Genomic DNA, 18359 nt, shown 5'->3' with positions numbered 1-18359 from the left:
ATTATAAGTAAAGAAATTTTTCGTTTGTTTATATTGTAAGAAAAATTAACGTTTTAATATTGTTAAATATTTTTTGTGTTTATCCTGAACATAACTGAAATCAGCTAAGCCTTTAGTATGACAATAACTAAGCGAGTGAGACCATAACTAGTCAAACCAGTGTACTCCTATTTGTTTCAAAAATAAATGTAATATTTATAAATCAAAATTGAAAATTTGTTAAAATATCACAGCTACAAAAGTTCTAAGTCTTAATCTCGATAGACTTAGTTTTTTCCATGAGCTAGAACTGCAACATTTGTATCCAAATTGACAAAAAAAAAAGTAAAAAAAAAAAACAGAAAAAACCTTAATTTATGCCCAAAATTTGTCATTTACCATAAATTCATACGCTTTATGATTTTATGACTCTAATACCTACACCTACACACACGCATTTATATATATATATAAGTGTGTGTGTGTGTGGATGTTAGAGCCATAAAATAATAAAATTCTCGGAAATGATTTTTTGAAGAATACTCTCACAAAAGAGAAGTGTCAAGAATGTTCCCTGAAAGCTAAATACAATAACAATGTTACCTTGCTTCGTTTAGATCTAAAAATTAGGCGTAAATTGAAAAATAGTGTTTTACAGAATTACACTAAATATAAATGTTATTACATTTTTATAAATACATTTTTAGGTTTTGAAATATTGCTTCAAACAAAAGTAATTATTTGCAGGTCTTAGTTCAGGAACATGCGCAACTACTCATTAAAAGAAGGTTCAGTGACAAATATGTTCTCCAAAATAGAATAAGTTGAACTTAAAAACGTTTCTAGAAGCTCGTTTATGTACAATTTACCTGTTAATAAAGCTTTTACGAAGAATATTCCTGAAAATATATCATACTTAAATTAAAATTAATTATGCTTAATTACAATTACAGTAAAACCTGTGTAAGTTGACCACTCGCGGTGCACTACTTTAGTGTTCAACTTACAGAGGTTGATTTATATGATAAGGGTTAATTCCGTGCCTGAAAGAAAGCATTCAACTTAGACAGGTAGTCAACTTACAAGGGTGGTTAACTTCACTGGTTTTACTGTATATGATTTTTCGCAGTAGTTTGAGTAGTAATTAAATTAAAGTTTCTTTTAGTAAAATACCTTTTAATGGTTAATTTTCATCTCTCCGTAATATGTTTGTTTCTTCAAATCATTTTAATAAATTTTTAATGATAAATTTGAATGATTATTTAAAGAGAATTTTTCCAGTAAGGAAATGCAATTTCTTTAAACCGTTATTGGGAAACCCATAACCTGGGGTTTTTTTTTCTTTGAATTATTAAGCGCCTGTGTATTATCGAAATTTAAACAAAACAAAACTGCAAAAGTAACCTATTAAAAATGATTAAAACCAGTTTCCTTCGTAGTTTGAACTTTTTTATGCATTGAAAAATTTTGAAGGTTTCTAACCATTTTTCAGTTTACAGACGAATATATTATTAAAACATTTATTGTCATAGTCATCATCCATTCATTTACTACTGTTTAGCTAGGTAGTTTTTAAAGAATAAATGCATAAAATGTGGTTTAAAATGCAATAAATATTTTGAGAAGCTTTGTTTTGCTCTTCTGTTTTTAATTGTTAAACTGGAAACTGTGTTAGATGAATTTTTCCAGATAATCCCTTAAATTGAAAACAAAATTTCAAACGAACTGTAATCAAAATAAGGTTTTTAATTATGTGCTGAAAACTTCGTGAAGAGCGGTATGATTAATAGACTAATTAGCCAGTAAAGATCACGAAATTATTTCTGAAGAGAGAGAAATAATTCTTCTATTTTAATGCATAACTGAAATGATAACGCAGTTATACCATTCCCCTCAACTGCCAAGGGTTTTTAAACAAATGCTTTCAGATTTGCATTTTAAATTTATAGCCGTTCAGTAAACAGTGGTATACACAATAAATGATACACAGAAATTATAAATAGGGGAGGGTGGGGCACAGTGAGACGCGGGGTACAGTGGGACAAAGTTATTTTTTTCCTTTTTAAATTATAATCGAGAAATGATGTTAGGTACCGATGAATCTGCAGCAATTGGACGGGTGGATTCTGGGATATGAAGTAGTTGCTTGAGTTTGCAATCAAAGGATCGTTATTTTTCTGTTTTCAGGCAAGCAATTTTTTTTTTTTTTATTTTATTTTTATTTTTTTTTTATAACTCTCGCGTGCATTGGTGTATAACATGTTCTTTTATGAATTAAAATTATCCATTTGATCACTTTCATTGCTCTATCTATGTAGCAAGTTATCATATAAAATGTTTAGTTCATCTTGCTCTACTGCAGCAGTAAGTCTTTTGTAAGGTTCTTAGAGTTTCAGAAGATATCCAAAAACCGAAGAGAGAAAAGGTTGAGAAAAAAGAAAAAGCATAAAAAAGGTAAAAGTATCATTGAAAAGTAACTCTTGGAAAACAAATTTTAGAAAAGAAAACACAAAAGCTAGAGGAATAAAAAAAAAATCATCAATTTGCAATCAAACATATTTTTTTTATGTTGGAAACGTTCTAATAGTAGCTGACAATGATGAAGACTTGTACATTAGTTTTTTTAAAAAAAATAAAACCATTTTGACTGTGTTTATTTGACCATATGTACCAAATTTGCATCCGTTCCAAATGAAACTATAAAATTACTGACAAAAACTCCTGCGAAAAAAATGATACAAATCGAAATCAATCTCTTTTGTGGTCTGAAAATTTAATTTTCATTTAGATGTACGAAGAAACTTGAATCTGTTTTTCACAGTTAATTTAATTATTTTTCAATTCATCTTATTCATTTTTATAATTCATCTCTGATTTAAGAAATAAGTTTTTCGATATATTCCTTAAAATACATTAAAAAACTTTTTTTTTAGGTATAAGTGAATTTTTTTTCTCATATGCAAATTCATTTTTCATCAAAAGAGAGTCAATCAAGTTAAACCAAGAACTCTGCTTATACATCCTTGTCGGATATACTTTCTACGTCGTAGAACCAGATTACGCAAAGAAGGATTGTCAATATTACGATTACAGATCCGATTCATTGACTACCCAGCGGCAGGTCAGTGTGCATTCAGATTTCTATTGAACCAGCCCTCAAAAACTATAATTAAGGATATGTCTTACTTTGGATGCGATTGTGCTCAGAGATCGCTCGTGCCTAAAAAATACAGAAGAATTTAAATTTACGGTTTTGTAAAGCACGTACTATACATTTTTAGATGTGGAAATATTTTGCAAACAATACTGATATATTAATTATTTTTAATGTACTTGTTTTCAAATACGGTGGTGGTCTGAATTATAAGGACAGCAGAAAATTGTACAGAAAAAAAGTTATTTCTGGAATAATGCAGTGAAATTTTTAAACAAAGTGACTTTTTACGCCAGAAATCGTTGCGTAAAGCAGAATATTTGAAAATACAAAATATAAATGTTTTGCCGTGATTAATAAAAAAAAATGTCACCGATAAAACTGGACAAAATTATAAGCACAACCAGCATTTTGCCCTAAAAAGCCCTAGTAATCAATAATTTCTCCCTTTTTTTCAATCCTTTACAGCACTCTTGATGTCACGGAAGTTGAAGAAGGTTCTTGAAGAATTTATCATGGCTTCTTCGATGGAGAATATAAGTTCTTGCTTGTTTCGACATTGAATGCCATTTTTTCATACTAAGGGCGCCAGAATGACTCACAAAGTTGCTTTTTAACTTAGATCGAGCCTTTTGTCGAGCCAGTACAGAAATTTCAAGGAATTAGCATTAAATAATGATTTTGAGTTTTAAGAAACATGCAAATAGACATTATCCTGCTGGAACAAATTGTTTAACATAGTAATTAACGGTGTTTTTGGTTTAAATAAATACCGCTCAGTACATCAACATCACTCTCAGAACTCATTCTGCTATGCACAAAAAACATTGGTATAGTTTCCGTCCGTAGTGAAACTTCCACAGAACATTACTAAGTCGCCTCCAAATGCACCGGTGAGATTTTTTTTCCTTCACAGAGATAGTACCAGAAGTTGAAAAAAACCTAGTCCATCCTAATTAAACTTTTTCGCATCAGGAAAGACAACATTGTCCCACATTTTACCCATAACAACGCATTTTTGGCGACGCTCATCCCTTGATCTCATATGAATCTTTTAAGAGTCGGTCGTGACATTAGTTTCACATCATGAAATTTTTTCTTTTTTTTTAAAACTTGTTGAACAGTTCCAAAACTGCATTGTAACTTAAATTTCCATCTAATATGTGTTGGTGTTTGTTTTTTGGAGCAACCTCGTCTTATTATAATTTGTTTTACACGAACAGAAACAGAAGATTTCCTACCTGTTCATCTTTGTGGTCATTATTTGCCGGGATTTTTGAGAAATCACGAAATGGCCGATCTGGGCGGTCATTCCAAGCTCGTCAGCTTGCGAGATCGAGATTCTCGCTCAAGTGATCGGTTGTCACGTAGAAATGTCGCAAAGTAGCATTCTGATTTACTCGAACTTGTCTTGCGGCTAGGTTCGAGTAGATTAGAATGCTACTTTGCGACATTTCTACGCCACAACCGATCACGTGAGCGAGAATCTCGATCTCGCAAGCTGACGAGCTTGGAATGACCGCCCTGTATCTATTCAGATGTGTTGCTATTTGACGTACAGTAAGTCGTGAAGTTTTTCAACCTACCACTTTAGTTTTCTCAAATTCTTTAAGTTTAGTACCTAACGACATGACTGTAAAAATAGAATGTGATGTCCCCAATCGCCTACTGAGCATTTATATTGTTATGCAATGCAGTGTGCAGAGAAAAAAAACCCCGCAAATTTTGCTTTTTAGAATGCACAAATCAAATTGTCCTTATAATTTTGTTCAAATAATAGGAATGTATAAATTCAAACTTCATTGTATGAATGCGAAATTTCTATGTATTTCCAATAAAACTACGAAAAAAGTGTCTTTTACCATTGGTGTCTAGTATTAAAATTTGCATAACTTTCCAACCAAATGCAGCCAAGATCTGGGTATTTTTCTTTTGTCCTTATAATTTTGACTACCACTGTATTTATAGAGATACATTTGATTTAATTTTTTCAGAAAAACATTTGTTTCTCACTAGAGTCACTCAGGAGCATATCGACACTTGAATTATCTCGACATGCTTAAGAAAACCACTTAGAAGCGTAGACACTGCTCTGTAGTGTCGCGTATGAAGCATGGACTGCACTGTAGTGTCACGCATAAAGCACAGATTGCAATCTAGTGTCGCGTATAAAAACCACTGAAATGCAGTAAGCTAAGAACATAGAAGATAATAGAAGATCCTAAAGTTTCAAAGATTGACCAAGAAACAAATGTTAAAGAGATATTTTTATAAGAGTCAGGCAGGTCAGATACATGCCATTTTTGAATTCTCTAAAGTTTTTACAGTGGTTTCTTTGAATGATTTTAGAAGACACATATTTTTTATTTTCTTCCAAAAAAAAAAAAAAATTGTGACACACAAAAATTCCGAAAGTTAGTCTCAACGAAGGATTTTTCCCGAATCGACATTTTTTAATATTCAATTATCTCTGCGCATAGAGTATCAGCAAAAGTAATCTTTGTGATTACAACATGGTATTTAGTGTCTCAAATGAAATGTATCGTAAATTTTATGGCTGACCTTCAGTGGACCCTGGCAGGGGTGGCTAAACTGTGCCGAATAAAGTGAAAATGCGTCATGTTTGAGGCAACCTGGTTCCATGCACTGAGGTTCAACCATAGTTTTTGCAAGCAATTTGTGTACTGATATATATAAATTACTAAATAGGCTCATTAAATGCATGGTTTATACTCACTGCTGCGAAATAATAGCAATTTTGTCATCAAAATATGATAAAGAATGTACTTTTTAGGGGTTTGTATCTCAGTGCACTGAGGGTCAGTATAGAACTTACTGCCCGCATTTCAAACTGGAGTATGTGTATTTTTACAATCAAGTGACAGAACTATGGGCAAATTCTTTTCAAGAACACAATACGTATTTCAAAACAGTAAAATGAACTATTTAATTTTCAATTCAATCAACATACCGGGTTTAAACTTTCCTCCAGGGACTTCCAGATACTATTTAAAAAACTAGTATGATCAAAAACTCACCATAAAAGAGTTATAGACTTGTAAATAGACTGATTGTGCTTACTCGCATACATTATATTATGATAACTGGAAGCAAAGTGAAAAAAAAAAAAAAAAAACGGTTATTATTGCGGTAAAAACAGAAGTTATACACTTTTTTGAAAGTGTTTTACGTACATTTTTAATTATTTTAAATAAGATAGCTTTTTTTTCGTTTGTACTGTACATTATACTAGTTCATTGACATTCGTTTAGCCTGTACATTATAGTGACAAAAATTATTTTCTCTGCACTAAACTACCATGATAACAAACAATTACTAAGTCATATTTTATTACTTATGATAAAAGCAATACTATGACGTTAAAAAACAAGGGTATAGTTGCCTAACTGACAAGTGAAACAAGAAAAAAAAATGCAAGACAAAGCATTGTAGCTTAAATACAACTATCTGGATGCGTCGTTAACTCTTATGCAATTTCCTCATCTTGAAGTGCATTTTATGAGCCTTCAGAGCCATTGCAACTAGTTATGTCACTTGTTTGTGAAAAGACATGCACTCTAAATTGAAATGTAGGCATCACGTTCTTTGCTAACCCTCAATGCACCCCCTACAGGCCCCTAAAAAGTACATTTTTTTAATCAGATTTTGATGTTTTCCTTTCACTTTGCTTTTAGTTATCATATTATAAAGTATGCGAGTAAGCATAAACAGCCTATTTCCAAGTTTACAACTCTTTTATGGTAAGTTTCTGATCAATCTAGTTTTTTAAATAGTATCAGGAAGTCCCTGGAGGAAAGTTAAAACCCGGAATGTTGACTGAATTGAAAACTGAATAGTTCATTTTACTGTTTTGAAATACGTATTGTGTTCTTGAAACGAATTTTCCCATAGTTCAGTCACTTTTTTGTGAAAATACATACTTATATTTGATATGCAGGCATCCAGTTCTACACTGGCCCTCAGTGCACTGAGATAAAGCCTTATGAAAATTGCACTTTTTAGCATTTTTCGATACAAAAGCTGCCATTTTATGGCAGCGCAGAGAGTGAGCCAAGCAACTAATGAGGATATTGAATAATTTATATATATTCTTACACAAATTACGTACAAAAACCATGGTTGAACCTGAATGTAGGGAACCAGAGGGCCTGAAACATGGCACCTTTTCATTTTATTCGACAAAGTTCGGCGACCCCTGAAATGCTGCACTGAAGGTCAGCCACAAAATTTACGATATGTTTCAATTTAGGTACTAAAGGTCATATTGTCAGCACAAGAATTTTTTTGCCCGATGCTTAATGCACAAAAACAATCGCATTTAAAAAAAAACGATTTGGAAAAACCTCTACGTCGGGCTCCACTTAACGATTTTTTACAGGTCCCCAAAAATGTTTTTTGGAAGAAAAGAAAAAATACGTATTTTCTAAAATCTTTAAAAGAATCCATCCTAAAAATTTGAGCAAAATCAAAAATGGTGTATATCTGGACACCCCGTTTCTGCCCGGTTCTTATAAAAACTGGCTCTTAAATTTCTATCACATTAGTTACTCATAGTTTACAAAGTTTGAAAGATCAGACATCAGTTAAACCTCTCTATCCGTTTCTACATTGTTATCGGATTTTGGCGTAGGTGCCTTTCGAGATCGCTAGCAGCTTAGGAAGAACTAGACATTTGGTTTTTAAATTCTCTATTACATTAATTTTATTGATGGCGTTTTCGAACCGAAGCAAATTTTTACTAAGTGATACTAATAAGCGAAAAAATATTTTCAGGAAAAATAAATGATAAAACCCTCAAATACAAACTAGTTATTCATCCTTTTCCCTTAAGGTGTCGAGATGTCCCAGAGCGGCTCTACTGTACTCGCTTAGAACATGTCTTCCTACTTTGTTGGCAAAAGTCCAGTTTGGGGGAAATCTTGAATCACTTCTCAACGGTTAACCAAGTTTACTTTTTTGCAGCATTTTGTAAGTATGATACATTTTATCTTTGTCCTATATAATGTATTCTCTTTTTTAATCAATCTTCCATCTGTCACTACAGTCTGTATTTAATTCGATCTTTTCATGCTCAATTTATTTTTGAGCTGAAAGTTCAATCGAATTTTCTAAGATTTTCCCGTTCTCAACACGACGTTGCACTGCAGCACTCTAAATTCAACGAAAAATGTTCTAATTATGCAACATGCAAGTTTTGTGCTCAATTTATTGAACTGAGTTAAGATTAATCAGAAATAGTTGCATGAAATCAGCTTCTAATTAAACATAATTATCAAAGTATTAAATGTACTTACCGCGTGAGGTAAAAACATAGATATTTCCGTTCCCCGTCTGTCAGGAGTGGGATTCGAACCCACGCTCTCAGATGAGATCCAGAGCTTAAATCTGGCGCCTTAGACCAATCGGCCACCCTGACCACGGGCCGGTCGACAAAATCTGATATTTTCTGATTAATCTTAGCTATCAATGTATTAAATGCAATTACCGCGGGAGGTAAAAACATAGATAGCTGCGTTCCCCGTCTGTCAGGAGTGGGATTCGAACCCACGCTCACAGATGAGAACCAGAGCTTAAATCTGGCGCCTTAGACCACTCGGCCACCCAAACCACGGCCCGGTCGACGAAATCTGATATTTTCTGATTAATCTTAGCTATCAATTTATTAAATGCAATTACCGCGGGAGGTAAAAACATAGATAGCTGCGTTCCCCGTCTGTCAGGAGTGGAATTCGAACCCACGCTCTCAGAAGAGAACCAGAGCTTAAATCTGGCGCCTTAGACTACTCGGTTACCCTGACCACGGGCCAGACGACGAAACTTGATATTTTCTCATTAATCTTAGCTATCAATGCAATAAATGCAATTACCGCGGGAGGTAAAAACATAGCTAGCCGCGTTCCCCGTCTGTCAGGAGTGGGATTCGAACCCACGCTCTCAAATGAGAACCAGAGCTTAAATCTGGCGCCTTAGACCACTCGGTCACCCTGACCACGAGCGGGACGACGAAACCTGATATTTTCTGATTAATCTTAGCTATTAATGTATTAAATGCAAATACCGCGGAAGGTAAAAACGTAGATAGCTGCGTTCCCCGTCTGTCAGGAGTGGGATTCGAACCCACGCTCTCAGATGAGAGCCAGAGCATAAATCTGGCGCCGTAGACCACTCGGTCACCCTGACCACGGGCCGGACCGCGAAACCTGATATTTTCTGATTAATCTTAGCTATCAATTTATTAAATGCAATTACCGCGGGAAGTAAAAACATAGGCAGCTGCGTTCCCCGTCTGTCAGGAGAGGGATTCGAACCCACGCTCTCAGACGAGAATCAGAGCTTAAATCTGGCGCCATAGACCACTCGGTCACCCTGGCCACGGGCCGGTCGCCGAAATCTGATATCTTCTATTTAATCTTAGCTATCAATGTATTAAATGCAATTACCGCGGGAGGTTAAAACATAGATAGCTGCGTTCCCCGCCTGTCAGGAGTGGGATTTGAACCCACGCTCTGAGATGAGAACCAGAGCTTAAATCTGGCGCCTTAGACCACTCGGTCACCCTGACCACGGGCCGGACGACGAAACCGGATATTTTCTGATTAATCTTAGCTATCAATGTATTAAATGCAATTACCGCGGGAGGGTAAAAACATAGATAGCTGCGTTCCCCGTCTGTCAGGAGTGGGATTCCAACCCACGCTTTGAGACGAGAATCAGAGCTTAAATCTGGCGCCTTAGACCACTCGGTCACCCTGACCACGGTGCGGTTGACGAAACCTGATATCTTCTGATTAATCTTAGCTATAAATGTATTAAATGCAATTACCGCGGGAGGTAAAAACATAAATGGACGCACTCCCCGTCTGTCAGAAGTGGGACTCGAACCCACGCTCTCAGAAGAGAATCAGAGCTTAAATCTGGCGCCTTAGACCACTCGGCCACCCTGAACACGGGCCGGTCGAAGAAACCTGATATTTTCTGATTAATCTTAACTATCAATATATTAAATGCAATTACCGCGGGAGGTAAAAACATAGATAGCTGCGTTCCCCGTCTGTCAGGAGTGGGATTCGACCCACGCTCTCAGATGAGAACCAGAGCTTAAATCTGGCGACTTAGACTACTCGGTTAACCTGACTACTCTCCGGACGACGAAACCTGATATTTTCTGTTTAATCTTAGCTATCAATGTATTCAATGCAATTACCGCGGGAGGTAAAAGCATAGATAGCTGCGTTCCCCGTCTGTCAGGAGTGGGATTCGAACCCACGCTCTCAGCTGAGAACCAGAGCTTAAATCTGGCGCCTTAGACCACTCGGCCACCCTGACCACAGGCCGGTCGACGAAACCCGAAATTTTTGATTAATCTTAGCTATCAATGCATTAAATGCAATTACCGGGGGAGGTAAAAACAAACATAGCTGCGTTCCCCGTCTGTCAGGAGTGGGATTCGAACCCACCTCTCAGATGAGAACCAGAGCTTAAATCTGGCGCCTTAGACCACTCGGCCACCCTGATCACGGGCCGGTCGACGAAACCTGATATTTTTTTAATTGATCATAGCTATCAATGTATTAAATGCAATCACCGCGGGAGGTAAAAACATAGATAGCTGCGTTCCCCGTCTGTCAGGAGTGGGATTCGAACCCACGCTCTCAGATGAGAATCAGAGCTTAATTCTGGCGCCTTAGACCACTCGGCCACCTTGACAACGGGCCGGTCGACGAAACCTGATATTTTCTGATTAATCTTAGCTATCAATGCATTAAATGCAATTACCGGGGGAAGTAAAAACAAAGATAGCTGCGTTCCCCGTCTGTCAGGAGTGGGATTCGGACCCACGCTCTCAGACGGGAATCAGAGCTTAAATCTGGCGCCTTAGACCACTTGGTCACCCTGACCACGGGCCGTTCGACGAAACCTAATATTTTCTGATTAATCTTAGTTATCAATGTATTAAATGCAATTGCCGCGAGAGGTAAAAACATAGACGCCTGCATTCCCCGTCTGTCAGGAATGGGATTCGAACCCACGCTCTCAGCTGAGAACCAGAGCTTAAATCTGGCGCCTTAGACCACTCGGCCACCCTGACCACAGTCCGGTCGACGAAACCCGAAATTTTTGATTAATCTTAGCTATCAATGTATTCAATGCAATTACCGCGGGAGGTAAAAGCATAGATAGCTGCGTTCCCCGTCTGTCAGGAGTGGGATTCGAACCCACGCTCTCAGACGGGAATCAGAGCTTAAATCTGCCGCCTTAGACTACTCAGTTACCCTGACCACGGGCCGGACGACGAAACCTGATATTTTCTGATTAATCTTAGCTATCAATGTATTAAATGCAATTACCGCGGGAGGTAAAAACATAGATAGCTGCGTTCCCCGTCTGTCAGGAGTGGGATTCCAACCCACGCTTTGAGACGAGAATCAGAGCTTAAATCTGGCGCCTTAGACCACTCGGTCACCCTGACCACGGGGCGGTTGACGAAACCTGATATCTTCTGATTAATCTTAGCTATGAATGTATTAAATGCAATTACCGTGGGAGGTTAAAACATAGATAGCTGCGTTCCCCGTCTGTCAGGAGTGGGATTCGAATCCACGCTCTCAGATGAGAACCAGAGCTTAAATCTGGCCCCTTAGACCACTCGGCCACCCTGACCACGGGGCGGTCGACGAAACCCTGACCACGGGCCGGTTTACGAAACCTGATATTTTCTGATTAATCTTAGCTATCAATGTATTAAATGCAATTACCGCGGGAGGTAAAAACATAGATAGCTGCGTTCCCCGTCTGTCAGGATTGGGATTCGAACCCACGCTCTCAGATGAGAATCAGAGCTTAATTCTGACGCCTTAGATCACTCGGCCTCCTTGACAACGGGCCGGTCGACGAAACCTGATATTTTCTGATTAATCTTAGCTATCAATGTAGTAAATGCAATTACCGCGGGAGGTAAAAATATAGATAGCTGCGTTCCCCGTCTGTCAGGAGTGGGATTCGAACCTACGCTCTCAGACGGGAATCAGATCTTAAATCTGGCGCCTTAGACCACTCGGTCACCCTGACCACGGGCCGGTCGACGAAACCTGATATTTTCTGATTAATCTTTGCTATCAATGTATTAAATGCAATTACCGTGGGAGGTAAAAACACAGATAGCTGCGTTCCCCGTCTGTCAGGAGTGGGATTCGAACCCACGCTCTCAGCTGAGAACCAGAGCTTAAATCTGGCGCCTTAGACCACTCGGCCACCCTAACCACAGGCCCGTTGACGAAACCTGATATTTTCTGATTAATCTTAGATATCAACGTATTAAATGCAATTACCGCGGGAGGTAAACCATAGATAGCTGCGTTCCCCGTCTGTCAGGACTGGGAGTCGAACCCAAGCTCTCAGATGAGCACCAGATCTTAAATCTGGCGCCTTAGACCACTCGGCCTCCCTGACAACGGGCCGGTCGACGAAACCTGATATTTTCTGATTAATCTTAGCTATCAATGTAGTAAATGCAATTACCGCGGGAGGTAAAAATATAGATAGCTGCGTTCCCCGTCTGTCAGGAGTGGGATTCGAACCTACGCTCTCAGACGGGAATCAGATCTTAAATCTGGCGCCTTAGACCACTCGGTCACCCTGACCACGGGCCGGTCGACGAAACCTGATATTTTCTGATTAATCTTTGCTATCAATGTATTAAATGCAATTACCGTGGGAGGTAAAAACATAGATAGCTGCGTTCCCCGTCTGTCAGGAGTGGGATTCGAACCCACGCTCTCAGCTGAGAACCAGCGCTTAAATCTGGCGCCTTAGACCACTCGGCCACCCTGACCACAGGCCGGTCGACGAAACCCGATATTTTCTGATTAATCTTGGCTATCAATGTATTTAATGCAATTGCCGCGGGAGGTAAAAGCATAGATGGCTGCGTTCCCCGTCTGTCAGGAGTGGGATTCGAACCCACGCTCTCAGCTGAGAACCAGAGCTTAAATCTGGCGCCTTAGACCACTCGGCCACCCTAACCACAGGCCCGTTGACGAAACCTGATATTTTCTGATTAATCTTAGATATCAATGTATTAAATGCAATTACCGCGGGAGGTAAACCATAGATAGCTGCGTTCCCCGTCTGTCAGGACTGGGAGTCGAACCCAAGCTCTCAGATGAGCACCAGATCTTAAATCTGGCGCCTTAGACCACTCGGCCTCCCTGACCACGGGCCGGCCGACGAAACCTGATATCTTCTGATTAATCTTAGCTATCAATGTATTAAATGCAATTACTGCGGGAGGTAAAAACATAGATAGCTGCGTTCCCCGTCTGTCAGGAGTGGGATTCGAACCCACACTCTCAGAAGAGAACCAGAGCTTAAATACGGCGCCTTGATCAACTTGGTCACCCTGACCACGGATAGGTCGTCGAAACCTGAGAGTTTCTGATTAATCGTAGCTATCAAAATATTAAATGTAATTACCGAGGGAGGAATAAATAAAAAAGTCTACTGTGGGGCCGATTTTGACCTTCTGCCCCACATGCCTGGAAAGGGATATCTATCCCCTGAACCTTCATTCCGCTACAAATAGCCTCCCTCGCATTTTTAAACGTCTTTTAGGTTAAGAAGAGTTGACCTTTTTGTCGCGGTGCGGCGGTACATTTTTCCCGTGCAGGAAATAAGTTCAGACCCCCGAGCAGTTGCATCTCATAAAATAGAGAGTTAGAAATAAACACATTTTGGCGGGAAAGTTTCCCTCCGCTTGTTTTGAGTAAGCGACACTTGGAATTTTCTGTGACACCCGCAGTGGGTCAAAAGGGGTTAGCTTCTTTCGGACATTTCAAACATTTTTCCCCTTTCCGAGTCATAGCTGTAGGATATAACTTCTGAAGTTCTGACATTTTCGAGCCCATAAAATAGAAGACTTGGGAATAACAAAATTCCATTCTGACACTTTGCTACACTCCGTACCCCATAAAGCATAGGGTTTTCCTGGAAGCTGGATCTCCAGATGTTGAACTATGATCCCCAGAGAATGTGCCCCGATCAGGGAACTTTATCCCCCAGTATAAAACAAGGAGTTAAGATTTTTCGAGAGGAGAAGAGATAGTTTTGGAAGGTAGAGGAGACAGAGTTTTGAGGGGAGAAGATCTTTCGAGAGCTCGGCGTTTCTCCGAGACGTTTGTCCGGAGTCATGATAGAAACGCGCTGTGCCTTTGGATGACTTAATGGAGAAAGGACCGAAATCTTGGTACGTACAATACTAGCTCCCACTTCCCACAACTTAATTTAAACCAGTAGATTAAAGTTTAATTCCTTTGGAGAGCAGAATCATGATGTACTTAATTATTGAAATCTTTAATGTTTTGAATATAAATATTTAACTCCTAGCTAAATATCTAAGCTTAGTTTAGAACTGTATATGTACAATTTTATTTAATAAACTTTCAAGGTGCAAAAATGAATCCAACTATTATTCCTACAGTCCAAAAGTCCACCAAATCATAACACAACGCATTGTACGAACTCCACTATGGGGTTTCGGCCCAGCAGTAAATGGTGCCGTGACCATTCCGAACGGTTATTGATGACGCGAAATTTAAGTTAGTAATTGGCCTAGCAGTAAATGATGCCGTGACCATTCCGAACGGTTATCGACGACGCGAAATTTATGTTAGTGAACGGCAACAGTAAATGATGCAGTGCAAATTTGAATGTTTATTGATTACGCGATTTTTAATTTAGTCAAAGGCAACATTAAATGATACCGTGACTTTTTCTATTTTGCTAGAGAAATTACTTTGTTTGCATTCATTATAGTTGGATTCATCTTATCACTTTATACTTGTAATATTATATCACTTTTAAATAAGACTCAATTATTTTCTCGGATTTTAAATGGTGTCTATTTCTTTACGTAGTCATGTCTAAAAACAATTTAAGGCTCTTGAATTTTTTTTTGTTTGAATTTATACTTGCTGATTTTTTTGTGAAATGAAATTATTATTTATCGCTTTATTTTTTCTCTATTATGACGGATCGATATTGAAAATGTATTTTATTTGTGTTCTTTTGAGAAAATTTATTGCGTTATTATTTGTTTATTGAAATATTTTGCCAAAGAAAAAAAAATTGTAATCATGCAAAATACAATCTCCGAAAATCCTCCCGCTGGTGCAAATTCCCTCCCCATTATTTCAAAACTAGCCACCTTTCAGTCCCTTATCCCACAATTCGATAACTCTTCTGCTGTCACACCCAGATATTTTGTACAATTAGTTGATAGTCTTACCACCGCATCCAATTGTTCCGATGAAGAGAAATTGTTTGTTATAAAATCACGAATCCGAGGTGACGCATTAAACCACTTGATAAACTGCCCGGATCTATCTTCTGAGCTTAATTATGATAATTTCAAAACTAAATTCTTAGATTTTTTTGAAATTAAATCCAGTTTAACATCACGACAACAGCTATTTTCATCGTGTAAAATGTACGAAAAGGAGCCAGCTAAGCACTTTGCTGCTAGGGTAGCAACCGCCACATTGAAATTTTTTGGCGACATCGCGTTAGAAAACGATGACGTTAAGAAAATTTATAATAACACAAAATTGTCCAAATTCATTGAAGGCTTACGCCCAGTATTCAAACAATCAGTCTTAATGAAAAATCCCACGGAATTCCAGGAAGCGGTCGACTTCGTGGAATTACTACAGTTGAACAGAATTGAAAATGAACACGCAGTAAATAACACAAAAACTCAGACAACAACCTCACCGACTAACAGCGATTTTGCTACCATCCTGTCCGAACATGCGCGTGCCACGCACGAAATGATCTCATCCTTAACTAAAGATATCCAGGATTTAAAAATCTCTTCAAACTTTCGTGAATATCGAAATCAATATCAACCCAGAACAAATAACTTTAGAACTCCACCTAATTATAGGCAAAATTTTTCAGGCAATTACAGATCAGAAAATACACACGGGCAAAATAATTCCCGAAACTTCAGACCTCCACCCACATACGAACAAAACTATGCGCGACATTGCGAAATTTGCAATCGGACGAATCATTACACTAGCGAATGTTATTTCCGAAATCGCACAAGAAATGACATCCCCGTCCTCCCCCCGCAGAATCAGTTCTCCAGCAGATCCCCTTACAACAACTCTTATCCAAAGTTTCCATCCTCACTTTCAGTCCCAGACCGAGAATAACAGAGATCAGCAGTGCGCTTTTCCTCCATTTCACCCCTCTACAAATCATCGTCCTTTAAACTAGAAGTGGGGCTCGCAGGAACAAGAGAAAAAAATGAAACGGTTAGCGATCCCCAAACCGAGAAATATAAGCCGTTTCCATGCGTCTTGAATACCCAGAAAATTGACCCAAATATTTCAAATTTATATTTACCCGTATTACTAATGAAATTTGCAGGCCTCGACACTGTTTGTCTTGCTGATAGTGGGGCTAGTGTCAGCCTCCTTGATGATTTCGTGTACAAGAAAATTAAAAATGATCCTTTAATTAAGCCTGTTAGTAAGGACATTTTGATAAAAACCATTTCAGGCGAATCTTTAAAATTTGAGTGTTGTGTTTCCGTACCAATAACAATAGGTGATAAGCATTTTCGACACAATTTTTTTGTTACAAAAAATTTTCCGTCCCAATACAGGGCTATTTTGGGCTATGATTTTCTAAAATTACACAAATTTCACCTTAATTTTCACAATGACACGCTTGCATTCAATACTGTTTCAACGAGACTTTATGATGCTAATTCCACTTCATTTAATAATTTGCCTTCGTCCACAGCCACTCTCAGGAAAAAGCACACGCTGCAACCACATGAAACCAAAATTATTGATTTATCTGTCGATATCCCCGCTAAAGTAGGAGACGACATTTTGTTAACTCCAATTTTACGTAATCCGTTTTTAGAGTTACATTCAGCGGTTGCGAAAATTTCAAAGGATGAAACTGTTTCGGTTGTTATTTCAAACCTTTCTTCGGAGGAAATATCCCTCAACAAAAATACAAAAATGGCAAACATTAATTCGGACATTGAAATACGGGATATGAAAAAAATTAAACAACTAAGGAAGGATGAGTTTAAGGAATCGGATTTTAATTTATCGCATTTAGATAACGAAACAAAAACCAAACTTCTCCAACTGCTGTACAAATATGCAGATATTTTTAGTACCAGAATCTACACTATGGGCAGATCAAATATAGAAACTCTAAATCTACACGTAGACCCATGCAAATTACCTTCCACACGCCCTTATTCCGTACCCGAATCTCTTCGATCGGAATTAAAACGGCAATTGAATGAATTAGAAGAATGTGGGGTAATTGAACGTTCATCTTCCCATATAAGTTTCCCACTGATAATGATAAAGAAAAAAAATGAGAGTAATGACCCTGCAAAACAAAAATGGCGATTGGTTGTAGATTTTAGGGAACTGAACAAAAATTTGCGATACCAAAAACATAATTTACCTCTTATTCACACACTTTTGGAAAATTTGAAAGGTTCACAACTATACACATCACTCGATCTCTCAAACAGTTTTTGACAAATACCTTTAAAACCCGAAGATAGGGACATGACTTCTTTTAGCACAATTTATGGCACATATCGTCATCGCTCTCTACCGCAAGGTATTAATGCCGCACCAGAAATTTTCCAAAGCTATTCCGACAAATTACTATCTCCAATTTCTGACCTCAATATTGCTAATTACATTGATGATTTTTGCTTAGGCGCCGATTCTGTTGATCAAATGCTTTTCAAATTAGATAAATTGTTCTCCCGACTTCGAGAATTCGGATTGACCCTTAATCCTCAAAAATGTCAGTGGATTTTACCTTCCATCAAATTTTTGGGACATCAACTGGACCAATATAGCATTTCCCCAACCGATGAAAATCTACGGAAAATACAAGATTTTCCTGTTCCAAACACTGTTCGCAAAGTACGCAGATGGATTGGATTAGTAAATTATTATCGGAAATTCATTCCACATTTTAGTGCTCTTACAGCTCCTTTAACTAATTTAATTCGAAAAGGATCCAAACTGAAATGGACTGAAGAAGCACAATCCGCCTTTGACAAATTAAAATTAAAATTGTCACAACCACCAATTTTGATTCACCCTGACTACAGCAAAACTTTCGTGCTTTCTACTGATGCGTCGGATAACTG

General features: G+C 37.9%; 15 non-coding genes across 15 annotated transcripts; all 15 read right to left on the bottom strand.

Annotated features, from left to right (window-relative positions):
• Positions 1-8486: 8486 nt before the first annotated feature.
• Trnal-uaa (transfer RNA leucine (anticodon UAA)) lies at positions 8487-8570 on the bottom strand. The gene has a single exon. It is a non-coding gene; the product is annotated as a tRNA-Leu (tRNA).
• A 107-nt stretch (positions 8571-8677) lies between these two features.
• Positions 8678-8761, bottom strand: Trnal-uaa (transfer RNA leucine (anticodon UAA)). Its single transcript has one exon. It is a non-coding gene; the product is annotated as a tRNA-Leu (tRNA).
• Positions 8762-9059: 298 nt separating this feature from the next.
• Trnal-uaa (transfer RNA leucine (anticodon UAA)) lies at positions 9060-9143 on the bottom strand. The gene has a single exon. It is a non-coding gene; the product is annotated as a tRNA-Leu (tRNA).
• A 489-nt stretch (positions 9144-9632) lies between these two features.
• Trnal-uaa (transfer RNA leucine (anticodon UAA)) lies at positions 9633-9716 on the bottom strand. The gene has a single exon. It is a non-coding gene; the product is annotated as a tRNA-Leu (tRNA).
• Positions 9717-10015: 299 nt separating this feature from the next.
• On the bottom strand, positions 10016-10100 carry Trnal-uaa (transfer RNA leucine (anticodon UAA)). The gene has a single exon. It is a non-coding gene; the product is annotated as a tRNA-Leu (tRNA).
• A 296-nt stretch (positions 10101-10396) lies between these two features.
• Trnal-uaa (transfer RNA leucine (anticodon UAA)) lies at positions 10397-10480 on the bottom strand. The gene has a single exon. It is a non-coding gene; the product is annotated as a tRNA-Leu (tRNA).
• A 106-nt stretch (positions 10481-10586) lies between these two features.
• On the bottom strand, positions 10587-10669 carry Trnal-uaa (transfer RNA leucine (anticodon UAA)). The gene has a single exon. It is a non-coding gene; the product is annotated as a tRNA-Leu (tRNA).
• A 108-nt stretch (positions 10670-10777) lies between these two features.
• On the bottom strand, positions 10778-10861 carry Trnal-uaa (transfer RNA leucine (anticodon UAA)). The gene has a single exon. It is a non-coding gene; the product is annotated as a tRNA-Leu (tRNA).
• A 298-nt stretch (positions 10862-11159) lies between these two features.
• On the bottom strand, positions 11160-11243 carry Trnal-uaa (transfer RNA leucine (anticodon UAA)). Its single transcript has one exon. It is a non-coding gene; the product is annotated as a tRNA-Leu (tRNA).
• A 488-nt stretch (positions 11244-11731) lies between these two features.
• On the bottom strand, positions 11732-11815 carry Trnal-uaa (transfer RNA leucine (anticodon UAA)). Its single transcript has one exon. It is a non-coding gene; the product is annotated as a tRNA-Leu (tRNA).
• A 515-nt stretch (positions 11816-12330) lies between these two features.
• Trnal-uaa (transfer RNA leucine (anticodon UAA)) lies at positions 12331-12414 on the bottom strand. The gene has a single exon. It is a non-coding gene; the product is annotated as a tRNA-Leu (tRNA).
• Positions 12415-12520: 106 nt separating this feature from the next.
• Trnal-uaa (transfer RNA leucine (anticodon UAA)) lies at positions 12521-12604 on the bottom strand. Its single transcript has one exon. It is a non-coding gene; the product is annotated as a tRNA-Leu (tRNA).
• Positions 12605-12902: 298 nt separating this feature from the next.
• Trnal-uaa (transfer RNA leucine (anticodon UAA)) lies at positions 12903-12986 on the bottom strand. Its single transcript has one exon. It is a non-coding gene; the product is annotated as a tRNA-Leu (tRNA).
• Positions 12987-13093: 107 nt separating this feature from the next.
• On the bottom strand, positions 13094-13177 carry Trnal-uaa (transfer RNA leucine (anticodon UAA)). Its single transcript has one exon. It is a non-coding gene; the product is annotated as a tRNA-Leu (tRNA).
• Positions 13178-13283: 106 nt separating this feature from the next.
• On the bottom strand, positions 13284-13367 carry Trnal-uaa (transfer RNA leucine (anticodon UAA)). The gene has a single exon. It is a non-coding gene; the product is annotated as a tRNA-Leu (tRNA).
• Positions 13368-18359: the final 4992 nt, after the last annotated feature.

This window comes from Uloborus diversus, chromosome 3 (assembly GCF_026930045.1).
Source record: "Uloborus diversus isolate 005 chromosome 3, Udiv.v.3.1, whole genome shotgun sequence".
NCBI classification, from domain to species: Eukaryota; Metazoa; Arthropoda; class Arachnida; order Araneae; family Uloboridae; genus Uloborus; species Uloborus diversus.
The sequence above is the reverse complement of the archived record's forward strand: the minus strand, read 5'-3'. Positions and strand labels throughout refer to the sequence as shown.